Source organism: Sorex araneus, chromosome 5, assembly GCF_027595985.1.
Source record: "Sorex araneus isolate mSorAra2 chromosome 5, mSorAra2.pri, whole genome shotgun sequence".
In the NCBI taxonomy this organism is placed as follows: Eukaryota; Metazoa; Chordata; class Mammalia; order Eulipotyphla; family Soricidae; genus Sorex; species Sorex araneus.
The window spans coordinates 191,304,119-191,331,607 of record NC_073306.1 but is presented as its reverse complement, the minus strand read 5'-3'; the positions used below and the strand labels follow the sequence as shown (position 1 = coordinate 191,331,607).

Sequence of the window (27,489 nt, the reverse complement as noted above, 5' to 3'; positions counted from 1 at the left end):
AGGATGCAAAAACACACAGTAGAAATGACATATGTACCTATCTATTCATTGCAGCAGTGTTCACAATAGCCAAAATCTGGAAACAACCCGAGTCACCTAAAACAGATGACTGGTTAAAGAAACTTTGGTACATCTACACAATGTAATACTATGTAGCTGTTAGAAGAGATGAAGTCATGAAATTTGCTTATAAATTGGATAGACGTGGAGAGTATCATGCCAAGTGAAATGCGTCAGAAAGAAAGGGACAAGCATAGAAGGACTGCACTCATTTTTTGAGTATAGAATAACATCACATGAGCTGACACCCAAGGACAGTAGATACAAGGGCCAGGGGGATTGCTCCATAGCTGGGATCCTGCTTCATGAGAGGAGAAGAGAAGGCAGATGGAATAGAGAAGGGATAATTAAGAAAATGATGGCTGGAGGAATCAGTCAAGATGGGAGATGTGTGGCGAAAGTAGATAATGGACCAAACATGATGACCTCTAAGTGTCTGTGCTGCAAGCCATAATGTCCAAAAGTAGAGAGAGAGTATAGGGAATATTGTGTGCCATGGAGGCAGGGGGAGGGTGGGAAAGGGGGGATATATGCACTGGTGGAAGGATAGGTGTTTGATCATTGTGTGATTGTAACCCAAACATGAAAGCTTGTAACTATTTCACGGTAATTCAATAAAATTAAAAATAAATAAATAGATAGATAGATAGATAGATAGATAGATAGATAAATAAATAAATATGTCACAATGTTAAAAAAAGTTTATGAGATAGGGTTAAAAATAAGGTGCTTGCCTTGCTGGCAGCCAACAACTGAATCCTGCCTTGTACGGGATAACTTGCATACCTACAAGAGTAATTCTTGAGAGCAGACCCATGACTAAGCCCTACGCACTTCAATGTGTGGCCCAATAACCAAATTAATAAATAAAATCTTTGAGCCATTATAATGTTTATTGTTCGTTGGTTTTTGTTTTGTTTTTGGTCCACACCTGGCAGTGCTCAGGGCTTAGTCCTGGCTCTGCACTCAGGGCTCACCCAGGAGGACAAGGAATCAAAGGGGTTGGCCAAATGCAAGACAAGTACCCTATCTGCTGTACTATAGCTTCAGCCCTAATTTCACTATTTTTAGAAAGCTTACAGGTGGTATTAGTTGCAAATAATAACTATAAATTCTTTACAATGGCACAATTAAAATTCTCAGAACCATTTAAATTGAAAGAGGGGAAATTATTCCAGTAAATAACAAAATTCTACTCAAAGGATTCCGCATTACTGATTCATAACTTATTAGTATTATTGCCTGTCTGTCTTCATATTTACCTAGAGTATATTTGCATTTGTAAATAGAAAAATATTTCTAATGGCACCGAAAAAATACCTAAGAGAACAAGAAATTCTCTATTTGTTGCTATTCACTAAAAACCCTCTATATGTAAAGTTAAACTTCTGAAATATTTCTTAATTTTTATAAAGTATTCTCTGGGGTCAGGGCAGCCTACACATGATGCACCATGGACAGTGACCAGGCAGGCATTTCAGTGTCTCACAGGAATTGGGTGGAAGGTCCGTGTGCTAAGCTAACTGCTAGTATACAAATAATTTTACTGAGGAAATTTATAGCTCTAGGACACCCATGCCAGTCATACACATTTTAACATTTTATGTCATAATTACTTCAAATCCTTTTTTTCAGCAGTGAAAACACAAACATTTGGAATCCTGTAGATTATTGCCTGCTTGCTCCCCTCACCCTCTCAACACGTCATCAACTCCTTACCTGAATTTGGGAGTTTGTACCATTGAGCTTCTGGACCCTTTCTTTCCAGGAAATATTCAAAGAAACTTGGGTATCAGTGGCACAAGGGAATTCCCATTGAGGTCATCCTGATGGCTTATGTCCCAGTGAGCTGAGCTGTGACTCAGAAGTTTGGGGGTGTGATTGAACTTTGAGTGGCGGTTCAGGGAGGGCAGTTCAGGTTCACAAAAAGGTCCGTCTCCTCCTTCAGATTGGCACTCACTCTCTCTCCACAGTCAGCTTTTATTTATTTGTAATTATTATATTGATTTTTAGACTGGAGCTGGAGTGATAGCACAGCAGATAGGGCGTTTGCCTTGCACGCAGCCGACCCAGGTTCGATTCCTCCACCCCTGTTGGAGAACCTGGCAAGCTACCGAGAGTATCTCACCTGCATGACAGAGCCTGGCAAGCTCCCCATGGTGTATTCGATATGCAAAAAACAGACAAGTCTCACAATGGAGACATTATTGGTGCCCGCTGGAGCAAATCGATGAGCAATGGGATAACAGTGACACAGTGACAGTGACATTCTAACACATATTTCTTAGAGCTGATATAAATATTGAGTATGTAATAATTTAAGCATAACTATGAACTAAATTAACTAACAAATAGCAAATATTATCAAAGCTGGAGGTACCTTCTAACATTGAATGTTATACTGCATAATTTTAAAGGATTGTCCATACATAAAAAAGTTAATAATTTTATATAAAGCAATACTTAAATTGTAAATCTTATAAACAAAACCCCATGGACAATTAATTGGATACTGGAAACAACATCCATTAAACTATTTCCATTTCTTGCCTTTTGACATATATGGGTATATATTAAACTGACATATTCATGTACTTCTCAGAGATCTGTAAAAATCTGTGTTATAGACTTCATGCAGATATGTAAATATTCCTAATAAAGACAATTAACCCTGAAATCTTACAGGAGGAAATGGAAACATGTCAAGAGGGTATGAAATATATCTGTGATATCCTGGTGATAAAACTTCTGTTAGATTGTTATTAAACACCATGCTAATGCCAGCAGGAGAATTGCATTAAGAGAGTTGGATAAAAATACAGATGGCTTCTCACCAGGTCATTTTGTATTCTTTCCTAGTCTATCTAGTCAACCGCTGTTTCACATAGAGCTAGCGCAAGTAATTAATCATATTCATATATTTTAATTCATTATCAGCTAGATATGGTGGTGTCATGATGCAGTTATAACAAAAATATTTTTATTTGTAATAGTTTGGAGAAATAAACTAACTTATTGACTATCCTTGCTTCAAAAGCCTTTTATCAAGTTGGAACTTCTTTGTTTTATGAAGAAAAATATTTCCTTATGAGAACAACCTAGAAAGTATTGAATTCCATCAGTTTAAAATTATATATTTTAAAGTTTGATCATTCATATTAACATTTGATTTTCAAATAAGTGGCCTAGGTATATAAATTCTGTACTATCCATACACATGGAAATAGAAATAGTTTCATTTCTATGTGAACAGTGTAATATTTTGGGAAAATGAGAAATAAAAACATATGTCTTACATGTATAAATACTTGTATGAATATATATAAATATCCATATGTGTATTAATTTTAATAATGTCTGGTAATTATTTTGTTTTATAGTTTTTATTATACTAATTTGACTTAAAACCAACCTCCTGGAAGAAAGAGACGCAGAGAGTCTCTTGCCCAAGTGCCTGGCTGTCTTCCCCGGGGCCCCTCAGAGGGGATGAGCTCCAGCTTCCCTCCCTGCCCCAAGCAGAGCTCCCGCGGCCGAAGACCTCCAGAGCCTAGCCACAACCATGCTCAAGGCCCCTCTCCACAGGTACCAACAGAGGCTCCCAGGTGTGTGGGACCTGGGACTGAGACCTCCAAGCCTGCTCAGATTGAGACTGGGCCTCTTCCACCCAGATTTCCCATTTTCCAGTAGCTAGGTGGTCACACCCAGGGTCTTCCCCCAGCGCCATGTAATCCCACCAACGGCCAACATCCAAAGACTTAAAACCAAGCTCCCCGGAAGCTTATAGCCTACTTATCCCTCTGGGAGAACCTGGCAAGCTATCAAGAGTTTCCTGCCCACATGGGAGAGCCTCGAAAAATCCCCATGGTGTATTCATATGCCAAAACCAGTAACAAAAATGGGTCTCATTTCCCTGACCCTGAAAGAGCCTCCAATGCGGCATCGTTGGGAAGGATGAGTAAAGAGAGGCTTCTAAAATCTCAGGGCTAGGACGAATGGAGACGTTACTGAGACCGCTCGAGAAATTCAATGATCAATGGGATGATGATGATGATAATAATTATATTAATTTGTTCTATTGATCCTGTTCTAAGTAACTATACACTTCATTTTAAAAGATATTGAAAGTTTTTTTGTAGTATTTTCTATACCTTATAGTTAAAAGCAAATTCTTCCTATTGACTTCAGCATCTAAACCAGAGGTAAACTTCAAATGGTTCTTTTTTTCTGCTGTCTGCAGAGATTATCACTGCTTATCCCAGTATCTGTTTATACCATATTTTAAAAAGTATTCTTAGATAGACCTCTTGCTACAAGTGCCTTCCAAAAGAGAGGAAATTTATTTCACATAAGGCCCATGATATATAAGAATAAATTTATGTGTCTTAGAAAATTATGAATGATATTTTACATAGTTATCTTCTATACCCTATCATTTTTGTACCTTCTTGTAAACTTTAATTCAAGATTAATGCTTCAGTATTAACATATTTATAATTTGAATGTATATTTACCTTTACGTATTATAAAAATGACTAAGTTAAATATTAAAGTAGTTACTAACAGAAACTAAGTTTGATGCTTGATTTATCAGTTAAAATCATAAATTCAGACTTCCTGCTCATCCCCATTGGATAGAAGCCATCAATTCTTGCACAGTGCCAGCCAAATTCCCGAGACATGATGGTGAAGAACGGATTTGACCATATTGGCAGCCTGGTAACCAGAGCTGCCATTAACTCTGACAAAATGGAAACTGTGGCCATCAACCACCCTTTCGTTGACCTCGACTCCATGATCTGCATGCTCCAATATGATTCCAGACATGACCAGTTCAATGGCACAATCAAGGCCAAAAACGGGAAGCACATCACCAATGGGAAGCCCGTGCCCATCTTCCAGGAGTGAGATCCCGTCAACATCCAATGGGGTGAGGCTGGTGCTGAAGACAGTTTGGAGTCCACCAGGGTCTCTACTACCATGGAGAAGGTTGTAGCCCACTTGAAGAGGAGTGCCCAAAGAGTCATCATCTCTGTTCCCTCTGCCAACTCACCCGTGTTTGTGATGGGTGTGAATTGTGGGAACAGAGACAACTCCCTCAAGATTGTCAGCAACGCCTCTTGCACCAATAATTGTTCGGCCCTCCCGGCCAAGATCATAAATGACAACTTCAGCATTGTAGAGGGGCTCATGGACACAAGTCATGCTATTACTGGCACCCAGAAGAGTGTGGATGGGAAACTCTGTCATGACAGCCAAAGGGGTGGCCCAAAACATCATCCCGGAACTGAAGGGCCAGCTAATGGGCATGGCTTTTATGTCCCCATTCCCAATGTTTCTGTCATGGATCTGACCTGCAGAAAGTTGTCAAATACGATAGCATCAAGAAAGTGATAAAAGGTTTCACAAGGGCCCCTCAAGGCATCCTGGGCTATACTGAGGACCAGGACATCTTCTGCTCCTCCATCTTTGATGCTGGGGCTAGTCTTGCTCTCAATGACCACTTCATCAAGCTCATTTCCTGGTACGATCATGAGCTTAGTTACAGCAATAGGGTAGTGGACCTCATCGTCCATATGGCCTCCAAGGAATAAGCACCTCCCAGGGCCACCAGTCCCAGCAAGAGTACTAAGAGGAAGAGAGACACCCTCAGCTGCTCAGGAGTTCTTTCCCCACTCACCCAACACACTGAACATCTCCTGACCTCGAGTTTCCATCACAGATCCTCGGAAGAAGGGGAGGAGCTAGGGAGTCCCAATTTGTCACGTATCATCAATAAATTATACTGAACCCCACCCCACAAAATATGAATTCACACCAAAATTGTATAAGAGAAAAAGTATTTAATGTCACAGTGATCCTGCCATAATATCATGACAATTATTTGGGCATCAAAAAGGTATTCAGAGCAGACATAATGAATAATTACAGGCCAACTATTTGACAATTGAATTAAATATATGAATGATTGGAAAATACAAACCAGTGAAGAAGGGAAAGAATTAGCAAATTAGAACAGTCTGGTATATATTAAAGTGATTAAATCAGTTATTAAAAATGTTCACAAAAGATCAAAAATGAAATAAAATGAAAGAAATTGAAATCCTCTGCAGATATGTTTTCAATTATAAGCTTCAATTATAGAATTCTAAATTCAATTCTAAAGTATCAAATTTTCTTTTTTAAGAGTATCAAGTTTTGTAAGTTTTCTCAGAGCAATAAAAGTTTAAGTTGCCTTACTCATTCAATAATTAGTTATATAGAGAATAAATAGAATACAAATCATCTGTACTTTATATATTAACAAAAGATTGTCTGAATGCTCAGAAATTATTTCCTTAATGGCAATAGCTACTGTTTATTGCTTGTTTGATTGGTTTTGTGGGTCACACTCTGCACTGTTCAGATTTCACTCTGGGGTCTGCACTAAGGAATCATTTCTGGCTGTGCTTCAGGGGACTCTATGGGATATAATAGATTGAACTCAGGTCTGTCGCATGCCGGGCAAGCACCCTACCAGCAGTGGTATCACTCCGGCCCAAAGCAGTAACTACTGTTTTAAATTTATGAATCTATCTAATTTTATCATAATGTTAGATTTTCAGGACAGTATTCATGAATATCCATAAATAACAAATGCATCAAATGCATTACCTTGAACAGACTTGAGCTCCATACTTTGAATTCAGAAAACTTTAATTCAGATTATTGTAAGAAAAATGAATTAACACGCGAGTAAATGATGTTATTTAAATTCTCTGTTGTAATAAATGAAAATTGATTTCAATTAATTTTCATAGCTAGGATTGTGAAAAGTCAATGTTAAGGCAAAGTTTGTAGGATAGACATTTTATTGATAAATAAATTTGTGGAAGAAAAAAATGAAGAAAGTGTGATCAAACTGATGGATAGTCAGACCAAGATAAAGACCAAATAGGACTCTACCAATATAACTAAGACTAATTTTTTTTATTTTTTGGGTCACACCCGGCAATGCACAGGGGTCATTCCTGGCTCATGCACTCAGGAATTACCCCTGGCGGTGCTCAGGGGACCATATGGGATGCTGGGACTCGATCCTGGGTCGACCGCGTGCAAGGCAAACACCCTACCCGCTGTGCTATCACTCCAGCCCCCTAATTTTTTTTAAAGCATCCTAATTTTATTCGAAATGGTTGTGCCACTTCATTATTGCCTTGTTTAGCTATTGCATGTGTGCTACATGCCATTTAAAGGCTACCCGTGTGTCATTTTTGTGGTTTTTTTTTTTTTTATTTCTTTATTGTGGATGAATCCTTGATGTCTCATGAGTGAGGCAAAGGCAAGAGTTTGACAGGTGAACTGCATTCCTGGCACATGAAGACTATCACTGGCTTGGATACCCACTGACATCAATTATTAGTAAGAAAGTGTTCCTGGAAGAGCCTGAGTTTGAATTCTGAGCTAAATAAGAACCATACATTGCAAGGTAAGCCTTAAAACTAAGTATAATATCATTAATTTCATAATACAGATTCACTTCTCTATGCAAATTCTATGTATCATTGTACATCAAAAGCACGAAAGCTAAAACTGCTGTAACTGTGTTATATTAATTATAGTAATAATATTAAAACTAAATTAAGAAATAAATTTAAACAAATAGAAGTACGTCACTCCAGGGAGGGCTTTTTTTCTGTAAAGGAACACTTAGAACATTTGATAGTAGAACTAAACTTCAGTGGACCACACTGTAGTTATTTTAGCATCCTAATCGATACTTATTTTACGTATTAATTTCAATTTTTTCTTATTTTCAGCTCTTGGTAACTGTTAAAGATGAAATGAAATAAGGTTCATTCCTGATAGACATGAGCACATGGTATTTATAAGCTTTTTCAGTAGTGTTGCTATCCTTGTTGTTTACATTTTTGGATAGAATCACCATGTGCATGAATATTTTTATGCATATAATGTTCCACAAATAAACAGCAAAAAACAAGTCCCCATTCTCCTAATAATTTTAGCAACTACTCTATCCAGTGTAATTATTTCTCTTGACTTCTTTTAACTAGACATGAAAATCCCTGGGATCACTTCATTCATTCACGTTCCCAGAGGCACTTCTACTGAGAAGCTTAGTCAAGCCCCACCTTCAGAAGAGCATGAACTGCTCTTATTGTGAAAGGCACAAACAGTTGTTTGCCACACAAGTATTCATGATACTCTCCAAGTCCATTTTTATTTTACACATTTCCTTCTAAAATTTAGTTTCAGGGTCATAGAGTGCGTTTTGCCTGGCCTCTGGCCATGTTGACTACAACTCTGGTTCAAATCCATGTACTGTGTATGTCCTGTGAACATTGCCAAGGTTTGCTGCTGAGTTCAGATCCAAACAGTCCCTAAGCATCCCAGATGTGGCCCAATTCCCCTTCACCACAAGAATATCACTTACTCTGAATTTAAAGCTAGAACATTAGGCAGAAAGTGACTTAAAAGAGGAGAGGAACTCCAATTCTCTCTCATTTACGTATGCATAGGCAAAGCGTAACTAGTCAGACAATGGAAAAGATCAAGATGTGGGGTATAATGATTCAAATTAATCTCAGGTCACTGTGTATGGGAACCTATAGTTTGCAACTTCTATTACTTCTGCTGCTAATGGCAGACTACTCAGATATTAGTCATAGAGAGGGACTTATGCTTTACTAAAAAGCAACAAGTAAAGAGTTATAACACTGAAGGCATCTGGAGGCCAGTGTTGCTCTTCTTTATTATGGGGCTGGTTGTTTCTCATAGGATGCCCAGTGGTTCCAATGCCCCACTGTGATTCTAGGCCAGCCTGAACAGCTGCTCAGTGCAAGGGCTGGAGAATGCAGGAGCTATTGGGACCTTAACCCTTGCACCATATATCTGGCCCCAGATTCCTGTTCTTACCCACCAATCACAAGAAAGTTAAACTAGACAGATCTGCTGCAACAACATTTCGAAAGTAAATTAGCATAAACTATGAGTTTGGGGAAATGCAAAAATTACTTAACAAAAATGCTTTAAAATCTTAAAGTGCTCTAATTTTCCTCCTGCTAAAAAATTTAGCAGAACATGGCATTTCTATTTTCCAACACAGAGTTCTAATAAGTTTCTTAATCATAACATAAATTAAACTAAGTAATTTTGGGGAGACGGAATATACAAGCATACGGAATATACAAGCATACGGAATATACAAAAATACAAAAATACACATGGACGTGATACACATGGAAGTATCACGTCCATGTGTATTTTTGTTAAGTAAATGAGAAATGAATACATTCAGATACTCATTAAAATTTTTCTCACTAAGTTTCAGTTAAATTTTGAACGGGTTTATTTGCCTGATTCTGTTCCTTTTATTGCCCTATATAATGTCCTTTTTATGGATTTCTAACTAAACATAGACTCATGGTAGGACTTATGCTATTCATAGAACATTGAGTAAAATATGCTAAGTAATTAACCTGTTTCCTGGTTGACTTAAGTCTCTTTAATAAAGTCATTGTGTTGCAAAATTCATATTGATTTTACATAGAACTTTCTCTGCTGTAATTAGAAAGTCTCAAGGAACCCAGAAACCAACATTGAAATTATAGTTTTATAGAAGAGAGAGATAAACTGAATTTATCTTTGAAATGTTTTGTATGTAACAGCAAATTTAAGTTAGCATTTTGCACAAACATATGCATTGTCTATGTATGTCTAATTATTTCATTGTATATTAATCCTAGTAATTAGCTGCGGTTTAATAGTAGGAATAATTTCCTGACGTCTCAGTTGAAGAATTTACATGGCACAGAAATCAGTTATTTACATTACCTGGTTTCCTTATAATGCATCCTCATAAGAGAGATAAAGTTAATATGAGGATGCATTATAAGGAAACCAGGTTCTTCTTCAAGTTTTATGTAACTCTATTACTCAGACATATCAGCATTGTTGTTATTTCTCATGCGTGAATTTTGTCTCTTTTTCTAAAGGCTTTTAGAAACTCTAAAATTATCTCAATAGTTGTAGATTTTGTGAAGATCATCTTATATTAGGACCTGAGAGCTTAGCTTAGAGGAACAGAGAGCATATACTGCACACGGGAGTCTAGGATTGATCCCCGCCAATCAAACAATATTAAGACCTACTTTTTCTAAGCAGGACACCTGGAGTGGCTCTGAGCACTGCTGGGTGTGGCACCAAAATAAATAAAAATAAATCAAAGCTTATTTTATTACTACTTATACTGTCTTTGGTTCTTATTTATTTTCATATTGTTGATTGCCAACCATCTGCAGAACTTAAGATAAATCTCAGTGGTATAGCTTTATACCTACAGAAATATACATATTAATATATGTATATATACCTTTATACTATATATACTATATATATACACATATACATATTATTATTGGCAGGAGAGATACCAAGATCATGAAGCTGGTTTCTCCAGGGAAAACCATTATCCATTGCACTCCGGATTTTCTGACCCTTGTGATTTCCCCAAATGTAGGAAACTCAATTGCATAATTTGTGGTGAGAGGGACTGCATTTGAGTTCTCCTTCATGTATAAAAAAAAAATCTAAAAAAAGGAAGTGTGTATATATATATATGTGTGTGTGTGTATATGTGTACATATATATATACATATATATATATGTATATCCTGGGATTTTAGAAGTAGCACAATAGGTGAAGTACTTACCTTATATATGGCTGACCCACATATCAAAGAAATAAATATTTTTAATTTAATATATATGCCTCCAAAATCACTGTATCACTACCATCCCATTGATCATCGATTTGCTCAAGTGGGCACCAGTAACGTCTCCATTGTGAGACCTGTTGTTACTGTTTTGGGCATATCGAATACACCATGGGTAGATTGTCAGGCTCTACTGTGGGGATGAGATACTCTCGGTAGCTTGCTAGTCTCTCAGAGAGGGGCGGAGGAATCGAACCCGAGTTGGCCGGTTGCAAGGCAAACACCTTATCCGCTTTGCTATCACTCCAACCTGACTCAAAAATAAGGAATTAAAAATATATAATGAATGTGGGAAGAATGTCAGACATCTCTTGTAATCATTATATCACTGTATCACTGTTATCCCATTGTTCATTGATTTTCTCGAGTGGGCACCAGTAACGTCTCCATTCATCCCTGCCGTGTGCTAGTGTAGCCCAATGGCGTATTGGGAGCTCTTTCAGGGTCAGAGGAATTACTATTTTTGGCATTTCGAGTACATCATGGGTAGCTTGCCAGGCTCTGCTGTGCGGGTGGAATACTCTCATAGTTTGCCAGGCTCTCCAAGAGGGATGGAGGCTTTTGGGGTGGCCTCTATTTCCTTTACGGGTGTTCCCAGTCAGGTATATATCACTGTCACTGTCACTGTCATCCCGTTGCTCATTGATTTGTTCGAGCAGGCACCAGTAATGTCTCTCGTTGAGAGACTTATTGTTACTGATTTTGGCATATCCAATATGCACAGGTAGCTTGCCAGGCTCTGCCGCGCGGGCTCCATACTCTCGGTAGCTTGACGGGCTCTCCTAGAGGGGCGGAAGAATCGAATTCGGGTTGGCTGCATGAAAGGCGAACGCCCAACAGCTGTGCTATCGCTCCAGCCCCCAGATATATATATATATATATACATATATATACAAATATATATTTTATATACATAAATATATATATATTTCCTTCTATGACTTGTTGCCTATTCTCTGAACCCCATCAACTATGGAAAATTATGTGGCATGCAGTCGCTTTTGCGGCCGTGCGGTCCAGGAATATGTTCACTCATATGTGAGTGAGTCTGGTGGCATGGTTATGGGGGCTGCGTTTTATGCTTCCGGGAGAAGTGGACCTGAGTTCTGGAAGGTGGCCAGTGAGGAGATTATCTGATGCCAGCAGGAGGTGGTGGCATGACCCCTGGGTAACAGGAGACTAGGGGAAGCAGGCAAAGTGTCTCTGCTTCCAGGTCCCATTGAGCTCAGAGTCTAAGATCACAAAGTTCTGCATCTTGTTGTAATACTGTCACTGTCACTGTCATTGATTTGTTCAAGCGGGCACCAGTAACGTAGTCTCTCATTGTGAAACTTATTGTTACTGTTTTTGGCATATCCAATATGACACGGGTAGCTTGCCAGGCTCTGCTGTGCGGGCGCAATGCCATTCGTAGCTTGCCAGGCACTCTGAGAGGGGCGGAGGAATCGGACACGGGTCAGCCGCATCAAAGGCAAATGCTCTACTGCTGTGCTATCACTCCAGCCCATTGTAATACACTATTTAATTTTAATTTAATGTAGGTTCATAGGAAAGGGAGATGGGTTATGCAGCAAAAACAATTTCTAGGAATATTTAGAAATGCTTAGTATATTATTTCTCTTTGGGCTACTGTGATTCCTAAACTACAGAACTTTTATTAATTTGTTTAGTCTAATATATGAAACTAATGTGACTGTTGAGGGTCAAGAGAGAATAACATTGGCATTATGCCACATAGAGAAGTGTCTGCTTTTTGCACATTAGGTTATAATGATTATTTTCACTAATTAAGACATTTTAAGAATTAAAAAATTCTTAAGACATTTAAGAATAATTAAGACATTTTAAGAATTGTAGTCATTTATAAGACCCTATTATTTACTTTCTTTTATTTTTTTCAGGAAGAGCTAGAAGAAATAAAGACACATAAATATATAACTTCAAAGACACACAAACATCCCTAGAGTAATGAAACAGACTTGCTAATTCTGATAATATACCATAATCATTATACATTTTCAAACATTTTACTGTTGCACAAGTTAAAGAAGCCTATTTATAATTTTTAAAAATTAAATATTTTCTGCTCTGAAGGTTTTGTTAATGATATGACACTTCAGTTTCTAACCAGTGAAATTGTTCTGTGTACTAGTTGAAAGGCCTTTGAACTGACAATCTTTTGTGCACTCAGAATCTCTATACTGAAACCAGTGGTAATACCCATGCTTAACTACATGGAGAACAAAGAGCAGATTAGAACAAGATTTCCTTTGTATAATAATTGAAAAGTAGAGCAAAAAAACACTATTGACAAGAGATTTAGGGCATGTTGTATGCTTTTATCTATTGTAAAGCAAATCTATTAAGGGGTGCTGTGATATATTTATGCAAACAGTATGGTTTTTAAATTATATGCAGGATATTTTATTTAGTGATAATTAGAATTCTATGTACTATCTTATTTGTAGCTGAAGGAGTGCTGATAAATATCTCATAAATTACAAGTACCAGACAGTGGTATTTACTTACAAACTTTCAATTTCTCGGTGATGTTTTGTCTTTATTTTCTGTTTTGAAGACAAGATATAACATTTTTGGGTTTTGAATAATTTTGCTACACATTGCACTATAATTTATAATATCATATGCAGAAACCAATTTTGGAGTAATTTAAATAGATCTCCTATACCATAGTTTATACTCTTCATGCTATTTATTTAAAATAAGTTTGCATTTGCAAGAACTGTCAATGCATGTTTAATCAGTTTTGTCACACCATACTCTTGAGTCTCAAAACAATGGACTACCGCTGTATTATGCAGGCTGTCGTATATGTTTTGAAACTTGTTGAAGCTTAATCTAATATATGAGCAGAATTCAACCCTCAAACATTATCAGAACGAGAAAAAAATTCTCTCTGAAGAGTGACCATCTGTCAAAGTAAACTGTACTAAAGCGCTGTGTGGTACCCATATGATAGGATCTCATTTAGTGAAATTGAACTGATATCATTGCATGTATTTCACATTAAGAAGGGTTTCAATTTGACCATGGAGAGATGTATAAAAAGAAAAGCTCGCTCTTCTTGCAGATACATTGTTTCTATCATCCTTATTATCACACCATGATGCTAAATGGAAAATAAAAAGTAGAAGGATACAGGGATCATGGAAATGAGTTTTCATGCATGTCAGCACTTTTGTTTAATTTTTATATAGATCCCTTGAAAATATTTTATACATAATAAGTTGGACATAAGCGCTAATAGTCAAATTCACTATAATATGCACTGAAACATAAGACATCTTTTTTCTAGCAAATACAATCATACTGAGTTTCCTCATTTTTAGTGGTGCATTATATAAGCTGATTTTCACCACTTTAGTTCAATTTTCAGACTCTAACAAATAAATGCTTTAGATAAATTCTGTGCCCTCTAAATGCCAAATCTATTTTGATCTCTTAACTTTTTAACATTAATATCCCACAAAGAAGGTATGTGAAATCTCAATTCTTTCATTTGTGTGCATAAAATGGAACTTGTTTTGTTTCACTTTTATTTAAATTCAGAAATATTTAATAATTTCTTTTTAGTTATTAAAGATGCAGTTATTAAAATTGCCTAGCAATTATGCCAATCAGAAATTAAAACATGTTATTTGATATAGAAACTATTTTATACATAGTTTTGAATGTGTAAGTTATTTATTAAATGTAGTGACACCAATGTTTTGCCTTATGTACTGTGTCTTATTTAGAATTCATGATTTGTGTTATTGACAAGGTTTTATTCCAAATGAATAAATTATTCTCAATTCATTTATTCAACCTTTTGTTTTGACACTTGTAAATTAAATGTCCACTTTTTTGGTGCTTCTGGTTGGATCACCAATATTTCCTTCAATTCTATCTTTAAGAATCTTTAATAAGACTTCCAGCTTATTCAAAATGTTAATTTATTGTCATTTTGATGCTTATCCTGAAAATAATAAATCCACTTATTTTCCATATGAAAAGATTTTATGAAGTTCCGTTTGTAAACTGGTTGAAATTGACTTATACCACTCTTCAAAACATAGTATTTGTCCTAGGTAAAATTTGAAAGTCCTTGATATGCCTCTCATTCACACATCTGTATGATGTCTGATACCTTGTCTGTTAAAATGTAAATGGCCAACGGTTAATTGTTGAATTAACAAATTCATGAATACATGAATGTTAGTGTATCAAATGCCAAGCGAGGTGAAGTTTACATTTACCTTTTAATTGCCTGATGTGAAAACATCTTCTTAGCACTGACTGTTGACCAACTCAGCTTCACTTGCCTTTCCCACACTCCCCCGCCCCACCCCATATAAGAAGTAGTGCGTACTCTCACTTGCACCTCTAACTCTACAAACAACTCTACCTACCGAGTCAACAGGTTGGGGCGGCACTGGCAAAAATCCCTACAATATTTTGTGTCCATTGAAGTGTAATCCACACAGTAACTCCAACTGCAGAACCCTGAAAGAGCAGGGCAGTTAAACCACAGGAATTGCACTTTGACTAATGTAATAGATGGGCAACAAGTATATTTTTCCTTTTACCCATTCCTTGCAGACAATGATAACCCTTGTTTTATCTTATTTCTCAGGAGCACAATCCCACAAATCAGACAGTTACTTTAATGGCAGATCATGTATTCAAGTAATTTACCTTTTCATGGACCATTTTTCTCGCTTAATTCCCGTGCCCTTTCTTCATTCATACAATTACAGTATCTTTTAAAACCAATGCACCTTAACTGCAAATCTACGATTCTCTATTTAGGGAAGCCAGATTAAATGAGTTTACTTCAAATCACCCAGTGGTTTCTTTTTTTTTTTTCTTTCTTAAATTTTTAGTTCTCTTTGTTGTTGTATAGCTGTACTTACATTTCAAATATACTTCTCATTACATAAAACTGGGAGCTAATTCATTTGATAACCAGAATTTGAGAGAAAGTCTAAAATGAAAGAACATGTTTCAGATTATGTAAAATGGGAAAATTACACAGGTAAAACAAATATAATGATTTAACCAAACAATATACAATTAGAGTGGAAATCCCAAAGTACCATAACTATTAAAAGGAAAGGTCAAAGGTAAATTCATATAGAACACACATAATAGTTTTATGTATAAGATTTGTGTTCTAAATGTGTCAGTCCAAAGTTTAAGTAACTCTTTGAATAGGGGTCTTCTGAACATAGATTAGTGACACATTCTCTCTGAATTATCTTCCTGTCAGAGTGTATATGTAAAAATCACTGAAGGACAAAATTATTTCCCTGGATAGAAAAGGACATGATTTCCACTGAGATCTGTGACTGGTTTGTATTCTGCATTAATGAGCCAATTGTACATTGCTGTACCATTGATTGCAGTTTCTTTCACCAATAAGGCAATATATGTCCTAGGTCTTTGATTATAAGTTCCAGCCTGTGATGTGCTTTGATGAAAAAGATAAAGGATGTTAACAAGTGTGATTTATTTATATAGCCTTGATAAAATATGTATTCTCACTCCCATTTTGTCTTTGCCATCATTAAGATTACAGTAATAATGAGAGCATGTTCTAGGATGAAAAGTACATGGCCCAGTAAACCATTATTCCAGTTGACCATCTAATAAAACCCATACATGTGAGTGATGTCAATAAAAGACATGAGATCCGATACACACTTCTGCCATCCTGAATCCTGAACCCAAGTCTCATGAGACAAGTAAGTGTTTATTCATTAACATCATGGATCTTGTAAGTGATTTGTTAATCAGCATCATGCAGCAGTTGAAAACGGATGCGGAAATTGTTTCCAGGAACAGAGTATTGCCACAACAGAAATGTAAAATATGTGGCATTGAGTTGGAGCATAAAGGGTTGCGGAAAGAATTGTTAGAAGAGACTAAAACTATAGTGAGAAACTTATTGTAGAAGATTCAAAAGGGGGCAAGGAACCTTTAAATGGATGCATTGATTTTCATTTATATTTTATTTTATTTTAAATTTTATAATTTATTAAAGTCTTATAAAGGTATGGAATTTTAGGATGATCATGCTCATCACTTTCAACACCAATTTTAATGCCACCCTTCCCCCCCCACCAAAAGGACTATGATTTGCTTCATATCATGGGTCCTGTTGTTTTTCTGATAATTTTATTTAGTTTGGTTATCAGCCTTTTTCATATAAATAACAATACCCAGTAACTGTTTTCACTTCCTTAGTTATTTCATGTGGCCTAATCACCTCTATAAAGCGTCAGTCATTTTCTTTCCTTTAGGTATTAAAAAAGCATCTTTCATTCTATGGATGTTCTCTTTTTTTCTACAAATGCCAAAGAAATGCTGAAAAAGAGACAATGCCACTATTTAAGTAGGTTTATAATTGTTATTATAGTGAGCATATAAAACCATCTCGATGTTGGTTTCATCTTCATGAGAAATTGAATTCATCCATTCAATCATTTCAACCATTTCATCTTCATGAGAAATTGAATCTTCAGCTAAGATATTTTTTCTTTTGATGTACGTCATTGATTTGATGGTTATAGTATCCTTTTGTAGATCTTGCTTTCTTCAGTCATTTTTAATAGAAAAAATTAAAATGAAGTATAACTTTTCTATTTATGAGATCATGGCACTTGAGTTTCTAAGTCACTATATAGATATGATTGCACTGTAGCACTGTCGTCCCGTTGTTCATCAATTTGCTTGAGCAGGCATCAGTAATGTATCCATTGTGAAACTTGTTGTTACTGTTTTTGGCATATTGAACACGCCACAAGTGACTTGCCAGGCTCTGCTGGGAAGGCTGGATATTCTCCGTAGCTTGCAAGGCTCTCCAAGAGGACCAGAGGAATCGATCTGGATCAGCTGCGTGCAAGGCAAACGCCCTACCCACTGTTTTATAGCTCCAGTGCATAGATATGATAGAACGGATAAAAGACATCCAACACTACAATGTTAATTAATCTTACCATGGCATAAGTGATTTACAAAGACAGAATTTTATAAATAAATATGGAATACTCAGTAATTCATATGTGTAAACAAAGAGCTAAAGAATAGGCTGTTATGACATTTACTATGAATTATAAGTGCTAGTTGCAAAGTCGTTAATGATAGTTCTTCACAGATATAAATGAAAAATGACAGAAGTATTATTTTAGGAAGAAAATTAATTATTCTATATGTTTAGATATAAATAATATTTCCTTATAGGATTTTTGGAACAAGATTATAATTCATTCTTTAAATGCCTTCTTAGATAATTATAAACATTATTAACTGAAGCTTTGTTAGGCTTTGACTAAGCATTTTACATGTATTAACTTGCATAATGCTTGTAAATGATGATGTTGGCATGATTGGTGTCACCATAATACATTTGGGAGGCTGACACACTGAGACAGCGAGTCTAATTTGTCAAAGGATACCCAGACAGTAATTGAAGAGGCAGAATCAGAGCTTGGTCAGCCTTGAGTTAAGATCCCCATTTATCCATTAAGCTACATACAACAGGGAATTCAGCTCTCAAATTCATGAACAGAATAGATTTGATTTTAAAATATTTCATTACATAAGATCCTAATAATAGGACAAAGGCAATAATAATACTAAGACATTCTATAAAAATTATCTTTAGACATTGGTCCAGGTTAATTTTTCTGTTATACTAGTTTTTTGTGAACTTGCTTTTGCTTGTGCCTGCATGTGTTGCTGATATGTTTAACATGTTTCTCCTTTCAGCTATGCCCTTTTCGTCCTATGTGCCAGTCAATTTCAGTGGCTCAGTAGAACTCAAAATTTACGGGGCATTTCAGTGCTTTGGGAAACTGATCTACAAAACCTATAAAAGTTGCTAATCAAATAACTTATGTATTTAAATATTCGTGTAGAAGTATGAAATCAATTCTTATTACTGCTTTTAGTTCTCTGGACTGCATGCCTAAAATGGAATAGCTGGGTGATGTGGTATTTATTGTTTAATTTCCTCCGTTTTTTTCATGAAGTTCTGCAGCAGCTGCAGCACTTGATATTCCCACACACAATGTACGGATATTTCTGTTTCTCCCCATCCTCACAAACTCTTCATTTCTTAAAAACATTATTTTTTGTTGGTAATAGTTGTAATGTTTAACAGTCACTGTAGCACTGTCATTCTGTTGTTCATCGATTTGCTTGAGCGGGCACCAGTAATGTCTCCATCGTGAGACTTGTTGTTACTGTTTTTGGCATATCGAATATGTCATGGGCAGCTTGTCAGGCTTTGCTGTGCAGGTGAGATACCCTCGAAATTGCCTTGCACGCGGCTGACCCGGGTTCAATTTCTATGCCCCTTTCAGAGAGGCCGGCAAGCTCCCGAGAGTATCCAGAGCCTGGCAAGCTAGCCGTGGCACATTCTATATGCCAAAAAGGGTAACAAATCTCACAATGGAGACATTACTGGTGCCTGCTTGAGCAAATCGATGAGCAATGGGAAAACAGTGCTACACTGCTACAGTGCTAATAGCTATAATAAGTCTGAAGTGATAGTATAATGTAGTTTTGATTCCATTTACAAGATTAGTGGTATTGAGAATTTTTTCATGTGCTTAAAATTCATTATTATATAATTCAAATAGTTTGCCAATTTAAAAATTGAATTTTTTGCTCCTTGATTTTAAGTTTGTAGTTTTTATATTTCTAGTTATAACTCTCTATAACAGAGAGTCTCTTGCCCGCACGCCTGGCTGTCTTCCCCGGGGCCCCGTCGGAGGGGATGGGCTCCAGCTTCCCTCCCCACCCCAGCAGAACTCCCAGCGGCCGAAGACCACCGGAACATAGCTACAGCCATGCTCAAGGCCCCTCTCCACACGGTCAGACAGACCTCACGCATGAAGATACCAGCAGAGGAACCCAGGTGTGTGTAATCCCATCAACGGCCAACATCCAAAGATTTAAAAGCAAGCTCCCAGAAGCGATATCTTGCAGCCTACTTCTCCCTCAGGAAGAAACTGGCAAGCTTCTGAGAGCTTCCTGCCCACATGGGACAGCCTTGCAAGCTTCCCATGGTGTATTCATATGCTAAAGCCAGTAACAAGCTGGATCTCATGAAAGAATCTTCAGTGGACTTCGTTGGGAGGGCCGAGTCGAGAGGGACTTCTATGATCTCAGGGAAAGGACGAATGGAGAGGTTCAAACAATGCAAAAAAAAAAAAAATAGAAAGTCCCTAAAATTTAACATTAAATGATTAGCAACTTATAAATATATCAAAAACCATATTTTAAATCATGTTAAAAGATAACACATATGTGAAATAAATGTGTATATATAGCAACATAGATAGATTTATCTTATATGCAATACATGTGTTTCATCTATCTGTAGTATACTATAAAATGTCTTTAAATACCTCAAAAAATAAATCTTTAGAATGGTTTTGGAAAAACTTCCAGATTACAAACTAATCAGTTGACTCCAGATTTTGAGAGTAAATTTAAAGGCTTGCATGGGTCATCTACAAACATAATAACATAACTGATTAAATAATGGGTTCAATATATTAATATTCTGTAAACATGGAAGAGACAATAAGATACGTCTGGTATAAATTAAGATTAAAGAAATGACTCAAAAAGAATGTTCAGGGAGATAATGAGAGCACAGTTAATGTGAGCATAGATTATTTGAGAATAACACACATAGTTATGACAATATACACCTTGTAAGGACTTAACTGAAAATGTTTACATTGGGAGACTGAGGACATTTATATATAACATGTATATGTGTATATGTATATGTATATATACATATATGAAGGGTAATTATAATAGTGAAGCTTAATTGAACAATGCAATATTTTTGGGTTGTTTTTTCAAACTTTCTTCCCTGCTTATGCCCCACCCAAAACCGGTAGGTGTCCTGTCCCTCAGAACTGGATAACGGGGGTTCACGAGGAGACAGTGCGAGAGTGATAGGGAGAGGGGAGACACACACACACACACACACACACACACACACACACACAGAAGTGAGCAAAAGCAAAAAGCTACTTTATTGTAACTCCACAGCGCTTATGTATGCTTGAGCTTCAATCTACTTGTGTCATGGCCTTAAGGTAAAACTAAAAGTAACTAATGGCCCCCGGGGCAACTAGGGCAGATAATAGTAGATATCCAGAAGGCTGATCTGTCTGTTCCTGTTGGCTAACCATCCTGCTCTTGTAAAAATGTCCCAGTCCTCCGGTTCTTGTAAAATAGCTTTCTCGACCTGCTTATGTGAACGTTTGACTGCAAGCTACATGCTGAAGGCCCGCTCACCACAAGTAGGACTCTCTAGGTTGAAACAAAAACAAAAGTTGGTTGTGCCCAGGTACATCACACAGCTAGAAGGGCACTTAATTTTCAAAAGACTGACCTGGACCCAGCACCCCACATGATTGTGTATCTTTGACAGAAGTTATCTGTGAGCGGAGCCAGGAGTAAGCCCTAGTACACTGAGTGGCTTCCAAACAAAACGAAAATAGGAGTCCTCTGAAGCTTGCAGTCTGAAGAACACAGCCCTCCTGGAAAACATCACCTTGTCACATTATTTTGGTTTGGACTGGGATGTCACTACCTCACAATTATGTTTTGCATTGATAAGGATCCCAGCACCCTTCTGGAACAGTGCTGGTTAGGGTAGACTGCACAGTGGTGCCCTCTTGGACAAATATTCTCACTTTTCTTGTTAACTTCCAGAAAACTGTACTCCAATGACGTTTCTCTGCTATTTTCTATACCTGTCATAGATGATAGTGCATGTTTATTGTTATCCTTAAACTGCATTCCCACTGTTGCTCTTATAATTATGCATATTTTTCAACTACCAAAATCATATATACTAATCCTTCACCCTAACTTTGATTGGCATAAAGCCAGACCCTCGCTTCCTCCCTTTGAAGCGTTTTCTCCACCCTGTATTAACTAGATATGCTTTCCAATTTGTCTCTTTGCCAATAAAATCCCTATTTTATTTCTATTCAATTGTAACTATGATTTAGGAGGAGCCCAAGTTGAGTCTTTAGCTTCTCTATAAAATGAATAAATAATACCTTAAACATTTTTTAAAAGGATAATTGTTGCAACTTATACCCAGAATAAGAAATAAGTACCAGAATGAAACAAAAAATTAGTTGAAGGTAAGAAAGCTTTTGGGGAAAGGGTTTAATAGTGGGAATGTGAAAGCAGGAAATGTTTTTAATTAAGCCTTGAAAAATTATTTGACATTTTAAAATATGTGCATGCATTGCATAGATAAAAGTAACAATTCATTTTAATTTGGCATTAATATTCCATCATATTTTTCTGACTTACAAACTTTGCAAAAGAAGTTTCTTATTTGTTCTAGTGAGTTTGCCCTCAATATAGGCTTATTTAGAGCTCACCACTTATTATTTAAATATGCTTATTAACACTAAATTAAAATCAGTGATGATGATATGCCTGAGATTCAGTTAAATAAAGTCACATAAATTATTTCAATATATGCAACAATGTGTGCACAGAATATTGGATCTTGGTTTTATATACTTATGTGTACATATATATTTTGAAGTGTTTAGTAGCCTTTAAAATATTATTCTTATAATTTTTCTAAATATAATAAAGAATACTATAGTTTCATTTGCCTTACTTAGTATTATGTCTATATTTATAATGTTGGCATTTTTCAGTTTGTGGGAAATACAATTTTAAAATACTCAAAATTTGTGCAACCCAGAGATAAGATACTTTCTAGAGAAGTATTTTTAGGGATAAAGTATATCTTGTAATAGGCAATACATGTTATTTTTAGAATCATATCTATTTTCTATATACTTGTTATATTTAAACATTCTAACTCTTTTATATGAGGTGACTTTATAGTATTTTTTCTGATGATAGAACCTGAAACAATTGTAAAGGAAATGCTTTCATTTCCTAGAAATTTGGTACCTAATCACTCTATATTGTACTATTTGTTATGCAATGATTCAATAAGTAATAACGTTTTAGGATACACTAATTAATATGAAACAATAGAGACCAAAACTCACTATTGAATCTCTCAGAAAGTAAAAAATATAAAAGATATATTTTATGAAGTTAAGTCATTTGTTCTTTTGATTTTTTAAAATTTAGATAATTAACTTCTGACATTGTATAAGTTTCAATTCAGCTTCACACTTTCATTTTATTGTACCATACATACAACCCATACTTTATGATCCACCACTATTTACTCAACCTCCTCTATTTATTTTATTCCACTATCTACTTCTCCTCTGTTAAACACCATTTTTGTGTTGAATCTAAGAGTTTGACTGGGTATTTTTTCTTTTGTTTGTTTGTTTGTTTCTCTGCACAGGATTTCTGCCCAATCCACCGTACTGAAGTAAACAAGCACTGTAGCACTGTTGTCCCATTGTTCATCGATTTGCTTGAGTGGGCACCAGTAATGTCTCCATTGTGACACTTGTTGTTACTGTTTTTGGCATATCGGATACACCACAGGGTGCTTTCCAGGCTCTGCCATGTAGGCAGGACACCCTCGGTAGCTTGCCAGATTCTCTGAGAGGAACAGAGGAATAGAACCAAGGTCAGCCACATGCAAGGGCTGATTCGATTTCTCTCTGTCCCTCTCAGAAAGACTGGCAAGCTACCGAGAGTATCCCACCCGCACAGCAGAGCCTGACAAGCTACCCATGGCATATTCGATATGCCAAAACAGTAACAAGTCTCACAATGTTATTGGTGCTCACTCGAGCAAATCGATGAACAACGGGACAATAGTGCTACAGTGCTACAGTGTTTGTTTCTCTGCAGTCCACATATAAGTAAAATCATGGTGTTGGTCTTCTCATTCTGACCTATTTCACTTGGCATTATGCCTTCAGAACATATCCATCATGATCACGATCACGAAATCCCATTAATCATCGATTTCCTGAGCAGGCTCAGTAACCTCTCCATTCATCCTTTCCCTGAGATCTTAGAAGTCTCTCTAGACTTGGCCCTCCCAATGATGTCACACTGGAGGCTCTTTCAGGGTCAGGGGAATAAGATCCAGCTTGTTACTGGTTTTAGCATATGAATACACCATGGGAAGCTTGCAAGGCTGTCCCATGTGGGCAGGAATCTCTCAGAAGCTTGCCAGTTTCTCCTAGAGGGAGAAGTAGGCTGCAAGTTATTGCTTCTGGGAGCTTGCTTTTAAGTCTCTGGGTGTTGGCCGTTGATGGGATTACACACACCTGGGTTCCTCTGCCAGTACCTTCATGCGTGAGGTCTGTCTGAACGTGTGGAGAGGGGCCTCAAGCATGGCTGTAGCTAGGTTCTGGTGGTCTTCGGCTGCCAGGAGCTCTGCTCAGGGCGGGGAGGGAAGCTGGAGCCCATCTCCTCCGAGGGGCCCCGGGAAAGACAGCCAGGCGTGTGGCAAGAGACTCTATTCTATTCTCTCAGAATATATCCTTATTGTCTAAAATTTCAAGATTTCATTACTCTTTGTAGGAAAATCACAGCATATATTACAGTGCTTTCTTTTTTATGCTTTTGTTTATTTGTGGACAGATAGGTGGTTTCTATATTTTAACTGTTATGATCAGGACTACACAAATGCAGTGGTACATGTTTATTTTCAAAATAGTGTTTATACATTTTTTCAGGCAGAAAATTAGAAGAAATATTGCAAGATCATATGCAATTATTTTCAGGGTTTTTTAAAAAAACTATTCTTAACATTTTCCATAATGGATACTCAACTTACGTCCCCCACATGTATAAGGCATGTTTTTCTCTATACTGTGGTTACACATTGTCACTTGAATACTAGCCATTCTTATAAGTGTATGGGTATATTTCAATAAGGTTTTTATTTGTATCTTCCAAATAATAAGTGATGCTTGCATTTTCACTGTGCCTATTGAACATATATCTTGACAAATATATCTATTCAAATCCCTATTTTGCTGATGCTTTTGTATTTTTCTTTCTCTTATTCCAGTGTATGATATATTAATATATTTATATAAATTCCTTGTTAAATATGTGAATCACAATTATCTCATGCTAAGAAGAAGCTTGCCTTTATTTATTGTGTTTTTTATTTCATGTACAAATACAGTTTGGTGATGTAGTATTGGTTTATTCTTTTTCTCTGTTTTCCTTAAATTCGAAGTTGAGTCCCCAAAGAAATCTGTAAAATCCATGCCAGTGAGCATTATGAGAATGTTGGCTATTGTATTCTGTGTATTTTATAATCTGGCATTGTACATTAACGTCTTTAATTCATTTGGAATTTTATTATTATTATTATTATTATTGTTGTTGTTGTTGTTGTTGCTTTTGGGCTATGCCGTGTAGTGCTCAAAGTTTACTCCTCAGTTTGTTCTCAGGGATTCCTTCTGGCAAGGATTGAGGAGGATGGGGCATATAGAGTTTGGGGAAATCAAACCCAAGTCATTCTTATGTAAGAAAAATGACTTACCCACGGTACTATCTCTCCAGTCTTTGGAGTTCCTTTTTGCATTTGGAGGATAATAATCAAATTTTATTCATTTGTATATGACTGTTCAGTTTCCTCAATACCATAATTTGATAGCACAGCGGTTGGGCTTTCGCCTTTCACTCTGCCGACCCGTGTTCGATTCCTTTGCCCCTCTCGGAGAGCCCGGCAAGCTACAGAGAGTATCGAGCCTGCACAGCAGAGCCTGGCAAGCTGCCCGTGCGTATTGGATATGCCAAAAACAGTAACAATAAGTGTCTTAATGAGAGACGTTACTGGTGCCTGCTCGAACAAATCGAGGAACAACGGGATGACAGTGACAGTGACAATTTTTCCCCATTGCATGTTCTTAACACGTTTCTTATAAATTATCACCCAAGATAACTCAGACCTGGTCTTTGGGGTTATTTCTGGGTTTTCAGGTTTTTCCCCTTGATTTAAATACTATACTGTTTTGATTACTATAACTCTGAATTATGATTGAAATCCAGCAAGGGTTTTTATATTTTATTTATTCTTTACTAAAGACCGCATTAATCCAATCAAGTTTCTTCAAATATTAGGGAAGTTTTGTGGTCTCATATAATTTTAGTATTGCTTATTCTATTATTAAGTGAAAAATGCATTGGGAGATTTTGTTGGAGACTACAATTTGTTTATTGCTTTAGGTTTGATGACCATATAACAGTTACTTTCCAATCTATGAGCATAGGATAATTTTCCATCACCTTGTGTATTTCTTTGTTTCTCTGAACAGTGTTTTAGAATTCTTTTTTATAGGACTTTTGCCTCCATTAAATTATTCCTATTGCATATGGCACTCAGAAACATAGCTGTTATTGTACTTTCCTTTTTAGTGTTTACTATGTCATATTTTTTATTTCCCCTTACTCAGGAACTCCTGTTCCTAAGAACTCCTGTTCTCACATGCTGTAGGAAAAGGCAGCTGAGATAGAGAAGGGAACACCTAGTAAAGAATGTTGGGAGGACCCACTTGGGCTGAAAGTTGTGGGCCGAAAGTAGACTATAGACCAAACATGATGGCCACTCATTACTCCTATTGCAAACTACAACATCCAACAGGAAAGAGAACAAAAGGGAATGCCCTGCTGCAGAGGCAGGATGGGGTGGTGAGTGTTGGGGTGGGGGTGGTGGGAGGGGTACTGGAAACATTGGTGGAGGACAATGGGCACTGGTGGAGGGATGTAAACGAAATGCAAACATTAAAGTTCATAAGTTTGTAACTGTACCTCACAGTGATTCACTAATAAATATTAAAAAATAAAAAGAACTCCTGTTCTCAATATCAAAGTCCTAAAATGGCCTAACTTTGTATATATATTATGAATTAAACATAAGCAATTTACTTTACATATTCTTATTAAAGCCTTTCCTTAAGCAAAGTAAATCATTAACACGTTCATTATGGAATATTCATTTCTAGTATTAATTACTGAAGTCTAATCCCTATGTAAATATTTAAGAATATGACTCTGAAACTCAAAGTTCTTCTCTTATCCTCTGAGAAAAAATAAATGAAGGCTCTGAATATTGGTCAGTAGGGTAGAGTTTCTATGATACATATTCTACCACTACGGGAGTAAAGTCCTAATATAACCATGCAAATCTCCACATAAGAAATAAACAAAAAACCTTTGGTAGAGATTCATCTTAACAAAGTTATATTGTAAAAAGTTTCATGAAAAAGCATCTCTATCTTCAAGAATAAAAATAGAAGGTAGATCATATTTTCCTTGAGAGACCTGGAAGTACAATTACTGCTGCTTATTTTACTTCTACTCTTCCTCTTCCTTCTCCTTATCCTTTTACTTGTCATCTTAACTTAGTAACAAATTTTAAGCTTTAATGGGTGATTTAAGAACTGATGCATTTTCACTTTCTTTTAATCTACCTTTCTCTAGCAAGTCCACTTACTTAATATTTCTTCAAGCATAGTTGAAGAAAATAAAAATGTTCATTTTAAGTAGCTCATTGCATTCTTAAGTGAATACGAAATAAATTTTAATAAATCCTGGTCTTAATAAATTTATCTTTTTGTAACACTATGGCAAAACAATTCTGCGATCAGAATAGTTCCATATGAGAACATTTGGTTTACTTATTGGT

The 27,489-nt window shown here is 36.4% G+C and overlaps 1 non-coding gene and 1 pseudogene across 1 annotated transcript; both read left to right on the top strand.

Annotated features, from left to right (window-relative positions):
* The first annotated feature begins 4,740 nt into the window (after positions 1-4,740).
* On the top strand, positions 4,741-5,651 carry LOC101545449 (glyceraldehyde-3-phosphate dehydrogenase-like; annotated as a pseudogene).
* Positions 5,652-10,467: 4,816 nt separating this feature from the next.
* Positions 10,468-10,630, top strand: LOC129405457 (U1 spliceosomal RNA). Its single transcript, XR_008630597.1, has one exon. It is a non-coding gene; the product is annotated as a U1 spliceosomal RNA (small nuclear RNA).
* The last annotated feature ends 16,859 nt before the right edge of the window (positions 10,631-27,489 follow it).